At 39.8% G+C, this 19,345-nt stretch overlaps 1 long non-coding RNA gene across 1 annotated transcript; it reads right to left on the reverse strand.

Annotated features, from left to right (window-relative positions):
• Positions 1-4,675: 4,675 nt before the first annotated feature.
• LOC118488444 lies at positions 4,676-5,539 on the reverse strand. Its single transcript, XR_004884720.1, has 3 exons — positions 5,214-5,539; positions 5,038-5,129; positions 4,676-4,948 (listed from the first exon to the last, which is right to left on the reverse strand). It is a non-coding gene; the product is annotated as an uncharacterized LOC118488444 (long non-coding RNA).
• Positions 5,540-19,345: the final 13,806 nt, after the last annotated feature.

Here is a 19,345-nt window from a genome sequence, read left to right on the forward strand (position 1 = left end):
TCGTGCAGTTTTTACATACATCACAGACAATAAAGCTTTTATTATTACCTATCTCTACCTCTAAAGGCATAGGCAATTTTGTTAGAACAAATGAGGGGTGTCGAATAAACCCATATGAAACAAAGGATTTATTCGCACCAGTATCAAATAACACACGTGCGGGAATTGAATTTATAGTGAATATACCTGAGACCACGTCAGGTTCGACCTTTGCTTCAGCAGCGGTCAATTGAAAGGATCTTGCTTTGGCTTTTGCGGCTTCACCTTTTGAGTCTTGCCCTTCTTTCTTCCCCGCCAATTCTGGGCACTCTGATCTTTTGTGACCCGTTCGGTAACAGTTATAACAAACGGTCACTTTTTCTGGGCATGATATAGCCATATGTCCCGTTTTTCGACATATAGGACATGGCTTATCCTTGAAGCGACATTCACCTTTGTGATTCTTGCCGCAGATTTTGCAACTTGGCGTACCGCTCTTTGCGTCTGATTTCTTTGACGTTTCATTCGTTCTTGCTTTCTTGGTAGGGCTTGGATTTATATCCTGTGCCCTTCGTTCACCCCGCTCTATACTCTTCTTCAACTCAATCTCCCTTTCCCGAGCAGCATTGACAATCTCGGTAAGGGTCTCATACTTTGAAGGGGTTATGAACTCCCTATATTCAGCGCTCAGCATGTTATGGTAGTAATAGACTTTTTGTTCTTCGTTCGTGATCAGATCGTTACAGAACTTCATTTTGTCCATAAACACCCCCGTGATCTTGTCTATGGATTCACCCTTGTGTCTGAGTTGCATGAACTCTTCCTTGATCTTGTTTATAACCGCTTTGGGGCTATGGTGTTTAAGAAACGGCGTCTTAAACTCCTCCCACGTCATGGCCTTAGCCGCTTCGTTTCCAATCTCTTTCTTCTTATTATCCCACCAATCCTTCGCTTGACCTCTTAACTGACCCGTACCATAAGCTACGTAGTCATTTTCATCACAATGTGTTCTCTCGAACACTCCCTCGATATCGCCTATCCATCGTTGACACACGATTGGATCAACTTCCCCATTATAGATAGGCGGTTTACAAGCTATGAATTCCTTGTATGAACAAGGTTTTCGTTCCCCGGATTTTTCCTTTGCTAGATTTGAATTATCTTCTAGCTTCTTGATTCTTTCTTCTACCACTGATAAAACCGTATTTTGGATTTTATCAATGAAGTTCGACAAGCTGTTTTCGATCGCCTTTCCAACTTCTTCGGCAATCACATTTCTCATCTGTTCGGTGACTCTTGGCACCGCATCTCCGTCACCTCCGCTTGCCATCTTTGATACTGAAATGTTTACATATATTGTTAAACATCTCATTTGTAATACATGTTTTACTTGTTTTGATTTGATCAAGTTCGTAACTTGACTCAATCATTCTTGTCTCATGCTTTTCTCGTGTTTGAGTGTGCTTACACACTCTTGATTTTATTATTCTTGTTTCATGCTTTTCTCGTGTTTGAGTGTGCTTACACACTCTTTTCCATGTATATTTGTTCGTGAATTATTTCTATACTTCTAAATTTTACTTAAGCAATAACTCTTACCGGATGTTGATCAAGCTTGAACCGAACACTTATTGGCAACCTTAAGCTCTGATTACCAACTTGTAAGACCCAGCTTATAAAACCAGATTTATATACATAAAAACCTTGCATTAGATGTCAAAATATTGACTTAACAAAAACTTTCATCATTTTAATCCATCTAAGCACCACAACTTGTACAATCTTTACAAAATCAAGACCAAAACATTAACTACAATTGTTTACATGGTTTTTAAAACAAAAGGTTATATGCGGAAGCGTTTGCTAGGGTGTTCGGTTCGAGTCAACTAGCTTGATCTTCATCCTTCACTTGGTACCTGAAAGCTATCATGTTTAACAAGCATTAGTAGTATTAACCATGGAAGTCACTAAATTGGATTAGATTCGAAAACTTATTCAAAACGAGAAATAAAGTTCATCAAACAGGGCTTCACCGTAATTTACGGTGCCACCGTAAATTACGGTGGCTCCTGAACATTTGGGGGTCTACCGTAACACAGTAGAGATCCACCGTAACAAAGTTGCAGGTCACCGTAAATTACGGTACCACCGTAATTTACGGTGGACTCTGCACATAACTCCCTTGTTAAATATGCAGGATTCTTGCTGATTCTTTATGTTACAAGACAGCATAGTTTCACATAACTTAATAGACGGCTGGGCTAGTTTTTCATGTTTGTATTTCGATCATCACATTACTCAATTACAACTTAATTGGGCATGTAACGGGAGTTAACATTCACTCTAAATTACAAGATTTCTATTTAATCTTTCGTACTACAAGCATGCATTCTAACCAAAACGTAGCATCTATAATAAGAACAAGGTTTAAGAGTTTATCTATGGTATTCACTACACGGCCTATGCTTCAAATGATATTCGCACAATACATTAAGTCATGCTTCGTGTTTATTTCCAGAACTTGTTTGACCCGTTTAGGTGCTGAAATTATACACCTTACGGATGCTCAATTTTCATGCTTATAACTTGTTTTAAGGCAATAGCCGATTTCATGATATAATGGAAATTCTTGGTACTCATGCTTTCCTTTCTTTCAAGCAACGCATAAAGCTAATAATACTTATAATGTGATGAAACAATAAAATTTCATACCTTTTAGAGCGCGTCTTTTCCTCGTGAACTCCCTCCGGCTTGTCCGCTAGATGAACCGGACTCCTTGCCTAGAAAATTCAGTTTTCATAACATGTTTAGAACTCCTTTTTATGACCATAATCACATAATCATGGACCATTATCTAATCTGCGTTTTTATTCAAAATTCACATTTAATTTCCCACTTAGGCATTTCTACAAACACCTAGCGGGTCGAATTTTCCCATCTTCATAAACAAGTTCATGACTTTATGATTTGCCATCAAATATCACTATAATAGAAATTTTGCATACATTTAGCATCAATATCACTGGAATTACTTCTTATAATGGACTTTATACTAGGATTACACTCGAAATCCCAATATTCATCATCAACATACAAAACCCATAACTTAACATCTATGGATTCATGGAATTTTCCTGAATTAGGGCATGATTTCACATTTAGTTGTCTAGGTTTTAATCCTAGACACTATATCATCTTTAATCTAGCTAATTACTATCATGCATCAACAAAATTTCAGATTTGCTAGATTTCATGAGGATTTCAAATAGAGAATTCTCATCAATTTTTACATACCTCTTAATCCTCTTGCGATGAGGATCACTAATTCGTGTTCAAGACTTGATTTAGGGCTGATTTGAGGCTTCAATTTAGAGATTTACTTGAAGTTAGGGTTTGGAAAATGGGGGATGTCGCCCCTGCTTGTTCTTTGATCGACCAGGACCCCCAATTGGGGTGTATGGTTTTGATTTTGTTACTATTAGTAACACAAGTTTCATTTTTGACAAGTTTAGTCCCTTGACTACCATTTTCTCTAGCTTCAAGTATTTTAACCATAATATGAGTTATTTCAAGACTAGAATTTAACTAGGTTAAGTTCTTAATTGGTAATTTCTTGTTTATTAATTCTTTGAACTTTATAATATACGGGTTTATGTTTTTGGGGTGTTACAAATTATTGACATGAAAGGAGTTCAGTCTGAAAAAGCGTGAAAGTGACCTATATGACCCTTATCGACCTATACGACCCTTATAGACCAAAAATGTTTATTTACCCAAGCATACATGATTTATTGATTCAAAATTTTTCAAACTCATAATAATAATAATAATAATAATAATAATAATAATAATAATAATAATAATAATAATAATAATATTAATAATAATAATAATATGAATACTTAATAAAAATAACATATGCACATTTAAAAAAAAACGATGATATAACTAGACCCGGCAAACGGGTCGGGTAGGGTCTTTGAGTCTTTGACCCAAAGACCCTGCCCGACCCCCAACCCGACCCATCTGGCGGGTCTAGTTATAACATTGTTTTTTAAATATGCCTATATTTTTTTATTAAGTATTATTATTATTATTATTATTATTATTTATTTTTTTATAATAATAAATATGTTGTGAAAGACTAATGCATAAAGTTAACTACGTTTTCAATGAGCATTCTTAAGGAACAGAATATTCAAATCTGTTAAAAAATTTACAATGATCAAGTAAAGGTGTTTTAAACTAGATAAATGTCCAATTATGTTGTGAAAAACTGAAAAGGGTTAATTAGAACATTATGCATTCAATAAAAAAGGAAAACAACATGAAGAACCGAACCTAAACTTTGTATTATCAGCTAATTTTGCACCATAAGTTAGAACAATATTGTGCATTCTCCCATGGACAAGATAACTCTTTCTTAAACTTTGTATTATCAGCTAATTTTCTAGTTTTATTATATTTATAAAACATCCAAGAGACCGGATACAAAAGCAAATAAAACTAAAAACTATAAAATTTCAATAACATTAATCATAAATTTATACAAATTTACAAACAAAAAATGTATAAAATCTACTAACATAAAGAAAATAAAATTACATATTCCTTTAACAAATTCGATAACATTAACCTAGACCCATCTCATTTTTTAGCTCTGGAGAATCGAACACCTTCCGAGCAACTCAGCAACTCAACATCAGCAACTCAAGTAGTGAGAAAATAATTCCATTTCATTCAGGCAAATCATCGAACACCTTCCGAGCATTAAAAAACATCAAGTTTCAGACTTTCATTCAATTAAAATCGGAACCTGTGGTGGACGAACAACAAGAAGAACAAAAACAAGAACTGATTGAAACTAAAACTGTCGAAACCTGGTATCGGTACTATCCCTGCCAACCCCACGTTAGCAAAATGACCATTTTTCTAGTAGTGGCATGGCATGAGTAAAAGGTCCCTTTCCCTGATCTCATAAAAATTTATGTACAAATTAATTCATGTAAGAAAAGGTGAAAATTACATCCATGTAAATATAAAATATGTTCAAAGTACCTATTGCTTATCAAATATTCTTCCCTGAAAGTTGTAATTATTTTATTCCACATCTGAGCAAACCTTGCTGTGTCCTCTTTATTAGTTGCTTCCTGAAATGAATGCCCAAAAATTTAAACTCCTTTGGGACTATTTCATAAATATGTATTTACTTGGGTTGACAAAACTGCCGGAACCTGGTATCGGTACTATCCCTGCCATCGCCACGTCAGTAAACGGCACCTTAAAAATCCCCACCACCTCCTCAGCCCCCACCGCCGCCTACTATCGGTACTATCCCTGCCATCAGTGGCGTGGTGGAGGCCGGAACCTGGTATCGGTACTATCCCTGCCATCGGTACTCCGCCTCTCTCTCTCGCTCGAACAACGACCCGACAACCTCCACCACGCCACCGCCGCCTACGGTGGTCGCCGATGATGGAGATGTGGGCGATTCTGGTGGTTGAACTGAAGCAAAAAGGGTGGGGGCAGGGATCTTGGGTTGTGCGTGTTTGAGAGGTTATTTTGTGTTTAAGGATTTTGTGTTTCTAGAGGTTATTTTAAACCGTTGGATGAGGGGTTTGAATGGACGGTGGATGAGGGGTTTGGGATTGAGATCCGTGTGGTGTGCTTTCTCGCTGAGGGTAAAAGGTGTGTTTAGAGTTTAGACATGTGCTTTCTCCAGTAATGTGTTATATTAATATAGTTTAATTTTTTTATCAGGTTATTTGTCTTTTGTTTTTTCTTATTAAATTTGATGGTTACTAGAAAAAATAATTAATGTTACCAATGAAAATGAAAGTTTATTGATGTCTTGTTGTGTGGTATAATGGTATTATTAAATAGTTCGTTAGGAACAGCCGAAATACATAAGATTAATGTATCTTTTCTTAGATTTTATTAATTTTTCACTATGTCATATGTCATGAAAATCTCTATTGTCTTGGTGGTGGGTCGGCTAGGGTGATAGTGGTGGTGGTGGGTCGGCTATGTTGGTGGCAGTGGTGGTGTGTCGGCTGTGGTGGTGGGTCAGATGGGGTGGTTGTGGTGGTGGTGGTGGTGGGTCGGTTGTGGTGGTGGTGGTGGGCCGGCTGGGGTGGTTGTGGTGGTCGTCGGTCGGCTATGGTGGTGGTGGTGTGTCGGCTGGGGTGGTGGTGGTGGGTCGGCTATGGTGGTGGTGGGTCGGCTGGGGTGGTGGTGGTGGTCGTGGTCGTGGGTAGGCTATGTTGGTGGCAGTGGTGGTGATGGTGTGTCGGCTGTGGTGGTGGTGGTGGTGGTGGGTTGGTTGTGGTGGTGGTGGTGGTGGTGGTGGTGGTGTGTCGGCTGTGGTGGTGGTGGTGGTGATGGTGGTGGGTTGGCTATGTTGGTGGCAGTGGTGGTGGTGGTGTGTCGGCTGTGGTTGTGGTGGTGGTGGGTCAGTTGTGGTCGTGGTGGTGGTGTGCCGGCTTTGCTATGGTGGTGGTGGTGTGTCGGCTGTGGTGGTGGTGGTGGGTCGGCTGTGGTGATGGTGGTGGGTAGGCTATGGTGGTGGTGGTGGGTCGGCTGGGGTGGTTGTGGTGGTGGTGGTGGGTCGGATGGGGTGGTTGTTGTGGTGGTGATGGGTCGGCTGGGGTGGTGGTGGTGGGTCGGCTATGGTGGTGGGTCGGCTATGGTGGTGGTGGTGGGCCGGCTGGGGTGGTTGTGGTGGTGGTCGGTCGGCTATGGTGGTGGTGGTGTGCCGGCTAGGGTGGTGGTGGTGGGTCGGCTATGGTGGTGGTGGGTCGGCTGTGGTGATGGTGGTTGGTCGGCTGTGGTGATGGTGGTGGGTCGGCTATGGTGGTGGTGGTGGGTTGGCTGGGGTGGTTGTGGTGGTGGTGGTGGGTCTGTTGTGGTGGTGGTGGGTCGGATGGGGTGGTTGTGGTGGTGGTGATGGGTCGGCTGGGGTGGTGGTGGTGGTGGGTCGGCTATGGTGGTGGTGGTGGGCCGGCTATGGTGGTGGTGGTGGGCCGGCTGGGGTGGTTGTGGTGGTGGTCGGTCGGCTATGGTGGTGGTGGTGTGCCGGTTGGGGTGGCGGTGGTAGTGGTGGGTCGGCTAGGGTGGTGGTGGTGTGTCGGCTGTGGTGGTGGTGGGTCGGATGGGGTGGTGGGTCGGTTATGGTGGTGGTGGTGGGCCGGTTATGGTGGTGGTGGTGGGCCGGCTATGGTGGTGGTGGTGGGCCGGCTGGGGTGGTTGTGGTGGTGGTGGGTCGGCTAGGGTGGTGGTGGTGGTCGTGGGTAGGCTATGTTGGTGGCAGTGGTGGTGATGGTGTGTCGGCTGTGGTGGTGGTGGTGGGTTGGTTGTGGTGGCGGTGGTGGTGGTGGTGGTGTGTCGGCTGTGGTGGTGGTGGGTCGGCTATGGTGGTGGTGGTGGGTCGGCTGGGGTGGTTGTGGTGGTGGTGTTGGTGTTGGGTCGGTTGTGGTGGATTGGATGGGGTGGTTGTGGTGGTGGTGGTGGTGGTGGTGGGTCGGCTATGGTGGTGGTGGGCTGGCTATGGTGGTGGTGTTGGGCTGGCTAGGGTGGTTGTGGTGGTGGTGGGTCGGCTAGGGTGGTAGTGGTGGTGGTGGGTCGGCTATGTTGGTGGTAGTGGTGGTGGTGGTGGTGGTGTGTCGGCAGTGGTGGTGGTGGGTCGGTTATCTTGGTGGCAGTGGTGGTGTGTCAGCTGTGGTGGTGGTGGGTCGGTTGTGGTGGTGGTGGTGTGTCCGTTGTGGTGGTGGTGGGCCGACTATGGTGGTGGTGGTGGGCCGGCTAGGGTGGTTGTGGTGTGTGACACCTCGAAAAATTTCGTCCAATAATGTCTTGACACGTGTCATAAGGTTCCGGTATGTGAAAACAGACTTTAGAGGGACTAAAAGTGACAAACAGTGAAAACTATGGAACGTAAGGGTCCAAAGTGTCAACAATGGATAAATAGACTCTATGATAACCCTACATAATGTTCATAACCTTAAATGGGTGGTTCATGGATCATACGACGCAGAAATTGCACAAAAGTGAGGAATTGCAAACTATAGGGGCCAAAAGTGTCAACATGTTTAATTTATACCTCTGAGTGAACTTTTGGCAGACCCGAAGCTTTGAGAAGCTAAAATATACTCACTAGAATATGTGGTAAAAATTTCATGAAGTTTCGTCAACGTATGAGAAAGTTATGGCCAAAACCGTACTTGAAGGACTAAAAGCGTCAACGTCGAATTTCATGGCTTTTCGGTTGAGCGCAAAGTTATCCGAGGACATTACCATGTAGGTAAATGTCCCAAGGTTCTTAAAAATCAAGTTTGGGGGTTTACGAGTCAAAATAAGCAGCCGAAACATCGCATGCAAGTTCAGGGACCAAATCTGCCATGTTTGAAACTTGTTTGGCTGATCAGAGGGTCAGGCGACCCGCCTGGACATGCCCAGGCGGGCCGCGTGGGACTACCAGTAACAGAAATCGCGAAAATGACCATTTTGGGTCCGAATTTGAAGTTGTAAACAGCTGTTATCACCTCTCTTTTGATCCAATGAAAGTCCTTGCATGCCTAGGCTACTGAGAACATGCTACTACCTCTGATTTCATCCATAAAACAGATCAAAAGCGCATTTCTTTGAGCTCATACATTGTGATCAAGAACATCCAACTTGTAAAACTCTCAAGACAACTTCCTGGAGCATTTCTGAACGTCAAGGCAACATCCTAGTGATAACTAAGCATCAATAGGACCTTTGTAAGCTCCTAATTCAGTCTCTAATTCGTTCTTGCATCGATTAATTGCTAAAAGTCAAACTATTGTTCTTATGCTTTGACTTTCTGATTAAGCGAGTTTTACTCAGTCATTTCTCAAATTGAAACCACACTTATGTTGGTAATTATGTGGGAAACAAACCCTCAAAAGGGTGTTCTCTGATTCCCACTATATGCATGTTAATTGTCGAGTCAAACTTGTTCTAAAAAGTCAACAGAAGTTGTTTTTGGCAAAATAAGCTTAAATGGTAATGTAGATGACATGCAATCTGTTTGATCATTGAAAATAACCTATAATGGATACAAGGATGTGTTTTATATTCATCAACTCGACAATCTTTGATATAAATACGAATCGGAACCGAAAGTCTTGTAAAACGACTATTTCGTAGACTATCGATTCGGATTCGTACATGCATGTTTGAGATCTGTACTGGAGAGTACTTTTGACCATTCTTATTTTAGTATAACTTTCTGGAATTTTTGTTGTTTGAGTCTATGCTTAGCCGATTCATTTGCATGTTTCCGATTTATGCTTAAAGTTGACTAATTTGCCCTTTTTGATATAAAACGTGATTTTTGGAAAAGTGAAAGAGTAGAAATCTTTATTTCTAATATATAAACTTGCAACGAAAATTTCGGATCAGTTGGTGGTCCAGATTTTGAGTTATGACCATTAGCGTAAAACTATGTCCTTAAGTTACATAAACGGCCCTTTTCGCGTATAACCTATTTCTGGCCACGTTTTGATACAAAACTTTTTACCCACTGATGTTATATAATATTTTGGGATTTTTGATGATTTTTATTTAATTTTTGGCTGATCGTATCTTAGATCGCTAAGTTATTTCGGTATATGTCGGTTTTGACCGTTTAAGCCATAAAATGAGTTTTACACATCCTTTTGACCCGAAACCTTTTTCTACTGATTTTATATGTTAAATAAATTATTTTAAGTATTCTGGAAATATAAAAATCTCAGCTCTCCTTTGAAAACCCGGAAACGCCTTTAAATCGCATTTTTAGCGTTTTTAACGCATAGTAAGCGTTATGCTTATTTTTAACATATAAGACTTTTACCTACTGATGTAATTAGTATATTTTCATATAAAAACAGTAAGTATAAGTATATGAACTCAGATTTCTAGTTTTGGCATTTTCAGCCCTTGTGAAATTACTAAATTACCCCTACGGTGCATAGTTTGATTTTAAATGTTAAGTTTGGTATATGGGTCATACCCTACTGTTATAATATATTAAATGAAGTATATTTTCTGTATGAACAAGACCCGCAACTCAGATTTCTAATTTGACTCTTTTACAATCTTTTAAATGACCAAAATGCCCTCCTAAGGCATAAATTGAGTTTAAAATTATTCCGGGCAGTATAGAACATAACTTACTGATATTATATCATATTAAAGCATATTATCTCAGGGAACTTGCATTTGACTCGTTTGGCTACCCGTAACGCCCTTTTTGCGTTCGGTTCGGTTTACGTAACTAGTTTGCGTAAATTGACCGAAACGGGTCAAACGTTATCATTTTTGTCTCAAAATCCAGAATGTATTTAGTATACCCATATTATACAAGTATTCAAGCTTGTCGGGTCTAAATCACGTTCTATCCGGTCTTCGCTTAATCGTGCGCTTGAACCGTATAATTCCTTAAAACTAACCGGTCTAAGCTTAAACTTAATTAAAGACCCGTTAGTATTCTAATTGGTTATTTATACCATCGTTCCAGACTAGAGCCTTCCAGTAAATTGTACCTACGCTTACTTAAGTGAATACGGCTGAGTTATTATAATTCTTGCTATTTAAGACAGGAGCTAGCTCAGGTAAATACTCTTAACTTATTTTCCCTATTACGGGCTTGGGATACGGTAATATAAATACCGCATGGTCAGGTATGGGATTCGAAGACCAATGCGTCGGGAAATCCAAATAACCTGTTTTTAATTCGTATTGCTTGACTGAAACATTGGGGGTTAATGCGACCGTGTCCTGGATATCCTTGACTCATTAAATGCAATGGCCACGACTCAAGCACGGGGTGTAGGCATACACCTGACAGATGCTTTATGCTTATTAATTGATTATACCCAATATGGGATTCCCAATAGGGGAATAGTGGTGTGTCGGTTAATCTTGAACCGGCATAGGACCGGGCCCCGTATGTAGAGCAAGTTATGTAAAACTGATAACATGAGATATAGTTTGTCCCAAGTATAAAAGATTAATCTTGCCTTGTGCATTTTAATCAAGTGTCAAAATAGTTTTGTGCCTTGTGCGCCTAAACCAATTTTCATAAACTCTTTTCAAATGAGTCAGTTGAGTGTATTTACCAGTGAAAACTGACGTATTTTCCAAAGTCTAAGTGACAGGTACAAGTACGTAATAGGCTGGAAGCTGCTCAGGGCGTTAATAAGGAATCTTGCAAGTTCTAGGCGTCTAAAGTCTGTTGAACAACAATTAAGTTTTAAGATCCGCCTGTGGATCCTCTACTTTCCGTTGTAATACTTGATATTACTTTATATTCGGATTGTAATATATTATCTTTTGCTTCCGCTGTGCATTTATATATTGTGTTGTTTGTCTATGATGACGCCAACTACGTCACGATACCCCACACCGGGCCCACCGGGGACACGTGGAGATCGGGGTGTGACAGGTTGGTATCAGAGCCAACATTGAGTGAATTAAACACTAGCCCTTAGTGTTTAATCTCAATGACAAAATAGCACATTCCTTAACCTTCCGAGTCTAGACTTAACATAGGAATACTCCCGATTCTAATCTGGAATTTACTGCTTCCAATTATTTTATATATTGGATACGTCGCCAAGCGAAGGAGCCGTAATAGGAGTTCTCCACCCCGGAGTCCCGAGATTCTGAGCTTCGTACCACGGCTAAAGTGAAATGAACATCCAAGGAGAAAGCATTCAGAAATAAAATGAAGAAGAAGCTCCTTTTACTGAAGATCGTTTCCTTATTAGTCCTTATAAGGACATATTTATCTTTCAGTCCCTGCGAGGACAACATTATTCCTTTCAAGTCCCGCTTAGGGCAACTTTATACCCTTACTTTTATATAATGGAATGATTACGTTTGGACTTTCATTCTAAATAAGAAATATTAAATAAATGGAAAATATCAATTTTTATTTGATTTGCCATTTAACAAGAATCTTAGTAAGGCAAAACCTAGCTTGAATGTCTTAATAAAAGGCCTGGCCAATATGGTAAAACCTGGTTGAAAAGATTCAAATCTCTGTTAACATATGTAAACATGTTAACACTCCTGGCTAAGCGTGACCGTAAAATCACACAAGCCACTCTTTTTATAAATTATCTACAGATTATATCTGTATACAAGTCTGATAATGACTTGATGCCTACGGGTAATAAATTTGAAAATTGGGATTTATTTAAAATTCCCTGCAAGTAAAAATAGCCATCCATTAGTGATGTAGTGCCTACGGGCCAAACTTATTAAACATCCAATAGTGATGTAGCGCCTACGGGCCATACTAATTGTCACATAAGACAAAAGGCAGTGGTGGTCTATGACTCCCTGTCAAGAAAAAGGTAATGAACTAGGTTCAACCCTCAAGGCTTCGATTCTCTGAAATCCTAGCTTATAATTTATAAATGTCCTTGTGACTAGGCCTTTGTGCCACCCCAATATCCGTAATGTTTTATAACTAGGATAAATTGTAATGCCTCGATTCTCAGAAATCATGGGTTATAAATTAAACTTGTCTACGTGACTAGGCTTTTATGCCAAAGTTATATTTTCAATAAATTTGGGATAATTATAATCCTGAATAAAATAAATATCATTCCTTTCCTGCCTGCAATTATATTAAAAAGAGTCTCAAAAGGTATAACCTAGCTTGAATGTCGTTAGGGACCTGGCTACGATGGTAAGACCTGCTTAAAGAGACTCAGGTCCTTGTTAAACACCTGAAAACGTGATTAACACTCCTGACAATGGGTGATGCGATGAAATCACACTTGTCATCCTTATATTAGAAATCTTTCTAACCTTAATTAGCATATATGATCGATAGGAATCATGGCTAATAAACGTCAAACATGATGTACACATCTAAACATCCACCTGGGATGTATACCTACGGGCAAAGGTGCATGCATGAAAACGATAGTTATATTCCATAACTTCTTGTCAAGACAATGAATTATGAAATTTTCCGATCCAAAGGAATCATTGATTATGTTTTAAAATTTCCCCAGTGACAAGGCATATGTGCCATCGAAAAGTCCTATGGAACAAGCCGTTGTGCTATATAAGATGTCGCTATGACATTGACAGTCGTGACTTATGTCCGCTGTCTAGTAAGTATAAAGGATTTATTCCATTTAAACGCCAAAGATGGTTTATTTAAAAATCTAGGCAAAACATGATCAAATAAACTTAATACTACCTATTGGCCTATATGGTTTGTTTGCACCATGGCTATTTAAATTATCAAGTTCGACAATTCCCTATAATTAAGTAAGCTATTACATCATGGTTAGTTAGCCTTCGAAGCTTCACCATGGCTGACTCCTCTAGGGCTCACAATCATCTAGTTAGTCAGTATGATGTACATTGACTAGCCTTTGTGGCAAAATAAATCATCTTCCACAAGATGACGATTGTAGTCTTTGACTCTCTGTCCAAAGGTAAAGAACTATGTTCGAACCTTAAGATCTCTGATCCAATAAGATTGCAGCTTATATATTAATACCTTAAGTGCCATATTTTGTATGTCCTTTGTGACAAGGCCTTCGGGCCTATGATTATTAATGTCCTTCATGACAAGCCTTCCAACTATCTAAAGATTGTCGTTATGACAAGGACAGTTGTGACATTGTGATCCCCAGTCAAAAGGTAATGGACTCGGTCCAAACCATAAACACATTGATGGTCCTTTTTAACCTAGGCTAAATATAATTGACATACTTTCTAGTAGCGTACTATAAGGAAGTTATAAACCAAACAGCCATTATGGTTTAGTAATACCATGACTTTATAAATCATCCGTTACGATGATTCCATAATAACTTGCATCTAAGCATATGTTATTTTGGTGTTAGTACCAAAGATCCAGAATGGAGGTTTCCGACGAAGCGCACAGCAGTGCAGCGGCTAAAAACAAGGATGCAAGTATAAATATAAATGTTAATGGCACTACTCTTCAGGCCTTGATTAGCGCAACAATTAGTGAAGTTGTGGATAAGGTACTTGAGAACAAAAAGGAACCGAGTGTCACTCACTCGAAGATCCATACGGAAACGCATACATCAGCTCGAAAGGAGAGCTCCGTTCAATCTTCAGATGAAAAGAGCAAACCTCAGGAGTTAGTACTCTATGATGAGCCCCGTTCAACTGAGGGCGGGTGCACCTATAAATATTTCGTCTCATGCAAACCCAGAGATTTCAATGGCGAAAAAGGAGCAATTGATGCTATGGAATGGCTTGAGGAAATGGAAACGGTTGTGGACATCAGCGATTGTGCTGATAAGGACGTAGTAAAATTTGTTTCACAATCTTTTAAAGGAGAGGCTCTTGTATGGTGGAAGGCCATGATGCAGTCCACGGGGAAAATTCCCCTATACCTTATGGGATGGACCAAGTTTGCGGACCTTATCAAAGAGAACTACTGTCCACAACACGAAGTGGAAAAGGTGGAGACAGATTTTCTGAACCTCTCAATGAAAAACCTAAATTGCCAGCAATATGTTACCGACTTCAACTCCCTATCTAGACTAGTACCCTATTTAATCACCCCGGAACCAAAACGCATTGCGCGTTTCATCGGTGGTTTGGCACCAGAAATAAAAGGGGATGTTAAGGCTTCAAGGCCAACCAACTACAGATCAGCTGTAGATCTATCCTTGTCTCTCACTCTAGATGTAGTGAGACAAAAGTCGTGCATAAATGAAACTAATGACAAAAGACAAAGGGAGGAGGATAACTCTCAGAATCCTAAGAAGAGCAAATCCAAGCTCAACAATAACCAACAGGATTCCAACAAAAAGCCTACATGCAAAACCTGCAAAAGAAGACATTGGGGGCAGTGTCGATTAAGCCAAAAGATAAAGCAATGTGGCATCTGTAAAAGAACTGGCCACCAGTCCCACGAATGTAGGGACATGAAGGATGCAAACTGTTTCAGCTGTGGTGAAAAGGGGCATATCAGTACTAATTGCCCTAAGGCTGCCAAGGAAGGAGCAGCTAGGTCGGGAAAGGATAAGAAAGGAACCGCCTAGACTACCGGTTGAATACCTGAGACAGTGCATCGATAATAGCAATAGGTACGTCCTTTACCATTTAGCATTGATAGTGACTGACAAGTATTTTTACATTGATGCAAGGGATAATAAACCTTTAGCAAACCATAAGCTTAGCAAACTATGGATTACATTCATAGGGACTCCATATATTAAATATGAGGTATAAGTTACCAATGGAATCTTTAATAACATCTCTCCCATTCTCGGAGAAAATCCTTTCGTCTAGAGTACTCTTCCCCAGAAAGAGTACGACAATATATATCATTTATTTTATCTTACTATTTTTCTCATTGTTTTCTATCGTCTGCGAATGCCAAACTATGTTTGATAAGAGTACCATATGAGGATTTGCGTATCCTAGTGTGTCCCATAGATTGCTTCCATGCCTGATCAGTATGGAGGTTTAATGCATGGGATCCCCGAAGATATCCTAATGGTCATATTGTACTAAAGTCGACTAGTAGTATTCAAAGGAGATATCCAATATAAAAATGTCCTTATAAGTATCTCTACTTAGGGCATCTTTGCAATGGTAAAGGGAATGTGTCATTTATCTGACACCGACAGCGATAGATGAGCCAAAGCCTGAGAATGCGGAAATCTCTGACATCTCTATGTGTCATAATTAGCTTCTTTATAAGAATTACCATGTTTGCCTTCTGAGAGGCAAGAGGATGTTAGGACAAACATCCCGCTTAGGGCTGCAGTTATTGTAAGAATCTTATATCTGTTATTACCAACGAAATAGGAAGAACTAAGAGCCAAATAAATAAGTTTTGGATAAGGTTTCGTAAAGCCAAAATTCAAAGTTCTAAGAACTCCGATTTTTAGTAAATAAGGAAGACGGTTCATTTTGCTTATGCATTGATTATCGCAACCCTAATTAGGCAACAAGTAAGAATTTCCATCAGCCGCCCAGGATCGTCGATTTATTCGACTGTCTGAAGGGATTAGCTATCCCTTAAGATTAGTTCTAAGCAGTGATTGGAATAACCATCACGCCTTAAGATAAGCTTTTCGATAATAATTGTTATATAAGTATCAATGCTGCTCCTTTGGGAAACCTTGGATAGATAAGATGTTAAACATCTATTGCTAGACAGAAAATTGGTAAGTCCAATTATCAGGATCTAAAAGTTGCCTTGGAAACAACGAATAAGATCGAGCAAATCCATAACCATCTATAAGTTGCCAGTATTCGGCAGAGAATCAAGGATTCATGGAAATAGCAAACCTCCTAAGTTCTTGTTAAGAAATAAGGTTCAACAAAAGATATCACCCTGGAAAGGTGTGCCAATCTGTTAATTGTCAGGCTAGTAAGCTCTGAATATATGAAATCATTCGATGTAATCGAATATATCAAGATCAAATAACTTATGAGCTAAAACCTATTTAAGGAGCTTGGTGGAGCTCGCGATGTATTGCACCCTAAGGATTTAAGGATATGTTCCGCCAATAAGTCAAGGAACACTATCACATAACGGTTGGCAGACGGACAGACAGAGTGAGCGTACCATCCAAACATTGGAAGACATGCTTCGAGCATGTGTGATTAATTTAGGTGGCAGTTGGGATAACCACCTACCCTTGATAGAGTTCTCCTATAAAAATATCTACCATACTAGTATTAGGGCCGCGCCTTTTGAGGTCTTATACGGCAGGAAGTGTAGATCGCCTATATGTTGGGCAGAAGTTGGAGATGTCCAACTATCAGGACCAGAAATCGTTTTCAAGACGACAGACAAGATCGTTCAGATTCGCGATCGTTTGAAAGCTGCCAGGGATAGGCAGAAAAGTTATGCGGATCCTAAGCGCAAAGATTTTCACTTCGATGTAGGTGATAAGGTATTGCTTAAGGTATCACCTTGGAACGGGGTGATGCGATTTGGTAAGAAAGGCAAGCTAAGCCCGAGATGCATAGGACCTTTCAGGATCATCGAATGTATCGGGTCAGTTGCTTATAAGTTAAACTTGTCTGAAGAACTTAGCGCTATACCTAATGTGTTCCGCATCTGTAATTTGAAGAAGTGTTTCGCTGACGAGTCACTGATTATACCGCATACAGATATACACACAGATGAGAGTATGAAGTTCGTGGAAAAACCTTTGTCGATTGAGGATCGACAGGTAAAGAAGCTTCGAAGGAAGCATGCACCTATTGTCAAGGTCAAGTGGGATACCCGTAGAGGTCCCGAATACACGTGGGAAGTGGAATCCACGATGCAAGAAAAATATCCCCATTTGTTTCAGTAAATCTCGAGGTCGAGATTTCTTTTAAGGGGGTGAGGATGTGACACCTCGAAAAATTTCGTCCAATAATGTCTTGACACGTGTCATAAGGTTCCGGTATGTGAAAACAGACTTTAGAGGGACTAAAAGTGACAAACAGTGAAAACTATGGAACGTAAGGGTCCAAAGTGTCAACAATGGATAAATAGACTCTATGATAACCCTACATAATGTTCATAACCTTAAACGGGTGGTTCATGGATCATACGACGCAGAAATTGCACAAAAGTGAGGAATTGCAAACTATAGGGGCCAAAAGTGTCAACATGTTTAATTTATACCTCTGAGTGAACTTTTGGCAGACCCGAAGCTTTGAGAAGCTAAAATATACTCACTAGAATATGTGGTAAAAATTTCATGAAGTTTCGTCAACGTATGAGAAAGTTATGGCCAAAACCGTACTTGAAGGACTAAAAGCGTCAACGTCGAATTTCATGGCTTTTCGGTTGAGCGCAAAGTTATCCGAGGACATTACCATGTAGGTAAATGTCCCAAGGTTCTTAAAAACCAAGTTTGGGGGTTTACGAGTCAAAATAAGCAGCCGAAACATCGCATGCAAGTTCAGGGACCAAATCTGCCATGTTTGAAACTTGTTTGGCTGATCAGAGGGTCAGGCGACCCGCCTGGACATGCCCAGGCGGGCCGCGTGGGACTACCAGTAACAGAAATCGCGAAAATGACCATTTTGGGTCCGAATTTGAAGTTGTAAACAGCTGTTATCACCTCTCTTTTGATCCAATGAAAGTCCTTGCATGCCTAGGCTACTGAGAACATGCTACTACCTCTGATTTCATCCATAAAACAGATCAAAAGCTCATTTCTTTGAGCTCATACATTGTGATCAAGAACATCCAACTTGTAAAACTCTCAAGACAACTTCCTGGAGCATTTCTGAACGTCAAGGCAACATCCTAGTGATAACTAAGCATCAATAGGACCTTTGTAAGCTCCTAATTCAGTCTCTAATTCGTTCTTGCATCGATTAATTGCTAAAAGTCAAACTATTGTTCTTATGCTTTGACTTTCTGATTAAGCGAGTTTTACTCAGTCATTTCTCAAATTGAAACCACACTTATGTTGGTAATTATGTGGGAAACAAACCCTCAAAAGGGTGTTCTCTGATTCCCACTATATGCATGTTAATTGACGAGTCAAACTTGTTCTAAAAAGTCAACAGAAGTTGTTTTTGGCAAAATAAGCTTAAATGGTAATGTAGATGACATGCAATCTGTTTGATCATTGAAAATAACCTATAATGGATACAAGGATGTGTTTTATATTCATCAACTCGACAATCTTTGATATAAATACGAATCGGAACCGAAAGTCTTGTAAAACGACTATTTCGTAGACTATCGATTCGGATTCGTACATGCATGTTTGAGATCTGTACTGGAGAGTACTTTTGACCATTTTTATTTTAGTATAACTTTCTGGAATTTTTGTTGTTTGAGTCTATGCTTAGCCGATTCATTTGCATGTTTCCGATTTATGCTTAAAGTTGACTAATTTGCCCTTTTTGATATAAAACGTGATTTTTGGAAAAGTGAAAGAGTAGAAATCTTTATTTCTAATATATAAACTTGCACCGAAAATTTCGGATCAGTTGGTGGTCCAGATTTTGAGTTATGACCATTAGCGTAAAACTATGTCCTTAAGTTACATAAACGGCCCTTTTCGCGTATAACCTATTTCTGGCCACGTTTTGATACAAAACTTTTTACCCACTGATGTTATATAATATTTTGGGATTTTTGATGATTTTTATTTAATTTTTGGCTGATCGTATCTTAGATCGCTAAGTTATTTCGGTATATGTCGGTTTTGACCGTTTAAGCCATAAAATGAGTTTTACACATCCTTTTGACCCGAAACCTTTTTCTACTGATTTTATATGTTAAATAAATTATTTTAAGTATTCTGGAAATATAAAAATCTCATCTCTCCTTTGAAAACCCGGAAACGCCTTTAAATCGCATTTTTAGCGTTTTTAACGC

Source organism: Helianthus annuus, chromosome 16, assembly GCF_002127325.2.
Source record: "Helianthus annuus cultivar XRQ/B chromosome 16, HanXRQr2.0-SUNRISE, whole genome shotgun sequence".
Lineage (NCBI taxonomy): Eukaryota > Viridiplantae > Streptophyta > Magnoliopsida > Asterales > Asteraceae > Helianthus > Helianthus annuus.